Below are 3,736 nucleotides of genomic sequence, written 5' to 3'. Positions count from 1 at the left end.
AAGTCATCAGGTCATGCTCCTATGAATAGGTCACCCACCGCTCAGTCCTTGGCCCAGTTTTGTCCATCATTTATACTCAACCACTTGCCCCAGGAAGGACTAAAAGTATCATTTCTTTGCTGTTGATACCCACATTTATTTATGGCTCAACAACGTTTACCAACTTACATAAACTTGTCCACCATGACAAAAAATTGTATTTCCAGGATGAACAAAAACAAATTGATGTTGAATGATGATAAAACAGAAACCAATGTGACAAACAGTGCAAAGTCTTAATGAGGTTGACCACAATCACATGAAAATTGGTGATGCTGAAATAGCATTTTCAAAAAAAAGTTAAGAATCTTAGCCTATATTTTGATTGAAGTTTGTCAATGTCGGCTGAGGTAAATCATCGGATCAGCTACATGTATTTAAAGATAAGAAAATTCTGTAACATACGTCATCTAATCAGTACTAAGTATAATGTATATTTACATTCGTAAATAGCTTAGTTTTATCAAGACCTGATTATTGTAACTCATTATTATCATGAATATCAATGGAGAAAGTTAAACGACTTCATACTCTCCAAGACAATGCTGCACGTTTAGTTTTACAGACAAGAAAGCGAGACTCTGCTACACCTCTTTTACAGACACTTCACTGGCTTTCTGTTGAGAAAAGAATTATATACAAGTTGGCCGCTCTATGTCACAAATGCTTGAATGATAATACGCCATCAAATTAATCAAATAGGTTGAATCTGTACACTCCATTTAATGTCATAGGCTGACAAAAAGACATTTCTTTTACCATCTATGAAACTTAAAACAATGGGTGAAAGGGCATATGAATATCAAGGCCCCAAGATGGGGAATGATTTGTCCAGTAGTTTAAGAGAGAGCAAATCGTTCAATGTATTCAAATGTCAACTAAAGTCCCTTATGTTTTTTAATCAATGCGATATATATTTAGAGAGAGATTTTAAAATATTTTTATGGGGTGGGGGTGTGGGGAGGGGGGAGGGGGAGAAAGTGGTGAAGAAAAAAACAGGACAGATCATGATTAGAGAGCAGGAACGGAAATGAAAGGAGGGCATTTTAGAGAAGAACATGCTCCCTCGCAGTCAGGTTTCGAACCCGGGACCTATTGAATGAGAGGCGAACACCATGCCTCAAGACCGCGGGAGCCTCAATACTTAATAACACACAACTATTAAAAATCAAACAAATGAATTTAATGCAATCGCTTGAACGTATTAGGATTTGTTATTCCTCTGAGGTCCTGGGGCAAAGAGTTCCATATTTTAGGACCAAAAAGTGAGAAACGTCTCTCACCAAAAGATCTTAATTTCATTCTTCTATGGGCCCTCTGACAACTAGGATTTAGCATTATAGTTAAGATATTTTTAAAAGAGGGCAGAAACTTTATATTCGATTCTTTTATCAAATGGAAGCGAAAGCAGAGCTTTCAACATTTTTGATGCGGGATCTTTTTTCTTTTTCTTCAGAACTAGTTTTGCGATGTTATTTTGGGCCATATGCAATTTCCTCATTCTCTCACATGAGATACCAGACAGAACAGAATTGCAATAGTCAAATTTTGAAAAGACAAGAGAGACAGAGAGCATGCATGCAATATCGTTTGATATAATGTCCCTTATCTTACTGATTCCTGTGAGATTAAGGTACATACATCGAGTGACATGATTTACTTGGTTGTCCACAGACATGCCTGAATTTAAATAGATACCAAGGTTCTTGGCCTTAGCGGAAAAGGCTATACTTGTGTTTTCAGTTTCTAACTGGCCTCTATTAACATCATCTAGCTTTTTTGAACTACCGTATAGGATGGTTAACGTTTTTATTTCCGTTAGCATAAATTCATTTTTACACAGCCATTTTTTCCAATCTTCGAATGCATTTCTCTTCTCTTTCTATGAATTCATCGGTGTCGCATGGATGAATTTATCCACATCATCAGCGTAAAAATGGTAGCTGAGTTGATACTTTTGTATTTCAACAGCAAGTGGTTGTGTATACATTGTAAATAGTACAGGGACTATACCATCCTTGATTCCAAACGTGTTGACCATGTCTTTTTTTCTTCTAGCATTTCAACAAGGAAGTCAAGATCTGGAGGGGGGGGGGGGGGATTAATACTTGGGCAATCTTCCTCCTCTATGTCTACTGTCCAGGACATAGCAAGCTTCATGACAGACAAACAGACAGACAGACAGACAGACAGACAGACACACACACACACAGACAGACACACACACACACACACACACACACACACACAGAGTCATCAAGCTCAGCATGGCCCAGGAAAATCTGCATCGTGCATTCTGCTTCGAGATCGTGTGTCAGCAACCAATGTCAACACACTTTTATGTAGGCCATTTGTAAAAAGTGAAAGTGTAGGTGTTTGGATGGGCGATTGTGAGTGTGCTTGTGCGTATTCGTCTGTATATCAAATAGAGTTTGTATGTGCTTGTGTATACGTGTGTGAGGCGTCTTGACCTGTGAGTGTGTACGTGCGTGTGTGTGTGTGTGTGTGTGTGTATGTGTGTGTATGTGTGTGTGTGGACGTGTGTGTGTGCATGTTTGTTTGTGTATGTGTGTGTATGTGTGTATGTGTGTGTGTGTGTGTGTGTGTGTGTGTGTGTGTGTGTGTGTGTGTGTGTGTGTGTGTGTGTGTGTGTAAAGAAAGTGGTATTAGAAATCTAAAACCTCATAGCAGGCTAATAATACTACATAATTTATTCGGTGCTTGCCAACAGGAACCACAAATTATACGCTTATGATACCCTGTTCCACCTTGATGCATTAACTTTGCACTGGAGATGAATTGAACGTTATCTTAAAGGAGAAATGGGACATATGCGGGGGGTGAAGTGGGACACTGTCTCCCAGTAATCTCCTGACCATGGGGACACGCCAAGTTTGATTCTTTATACATATTTAAGAGTTAGTAATCACCCTGTCACAATATGATTGTCTAATAAAGTTGATATATTACTATACTAAATGATACTTACCTTTAGCTGAAGTTCAACACATTCGAAGTCGAAGCAGAGAGACAGACAGTGGTCTTGAAAAATCTTGCAAAACTAAGTGGTCTCTGGAACTTCAAAACAGAAACAGAAAGTTAAAGGAATGTAACAGCAAACAAAATTCATAGTAATAAGTAGTACATTCATTTATGTACGGTTAATTTTGGTCCACAAAATGACATGTTTTGGGCCTTGTTCAAGTTTACCTGCGTCCCAGTTCTCTCCACTCCCTCCTTTATATATTGCGCAAAGATATTATATGGACTGAAGAAACGGTAAGTAGGAGTAAGTAAAATGGTATAGGTTTTACACCCCTGTCAACATCATTGTTAATTTTTTTTAAAGAGGCAGGACCTCCGAGTTTCACGTCCATCTCCGACAGGACCGTGCACACGTTAAAGATCCCTTGGTGATCTAAAATCGGCCGGAACACGGGTCAAAATTCAAAATTTCCTGCCAACTGAAAAAGTTTAATGTGTCCCACGCGCTCATATGACCTAATGCAGTTGCGAGCGCCGTAAAACACTTACCAAAAAAAAAAAGGAAAGAAAAAATAAATAACAGGAGAGCACTTGAGAGTTATGACCTGAGTGTGGCCCATCTTCGAGCGACAGGTAGTTAAGGTCGAACCCCTTGCCTGAAGCGGGCTCTGAAAACCTCCTGCTTGCTATCCCCTCGCCCCACGAGTTTTCT

This window comes from Aplysia californica, unplaced genomic scaffold (genome assembly GCF_000002075.1).
Source record: "Aplysia californica isolate F4 #8 unplaced genomic scaffold, AplCal3.0 scaffold02856, whole genome shotgun sequence".
Classification (NCBI taxonomy): Eukaryota; Metazoa; Mollusca; class Gastropoda; order Aplysiida; family Aplysiidae; genus Aplysia; species Aplysia californica.
This window is presented reverse-complemented; position numbering follows the sequence as displayed.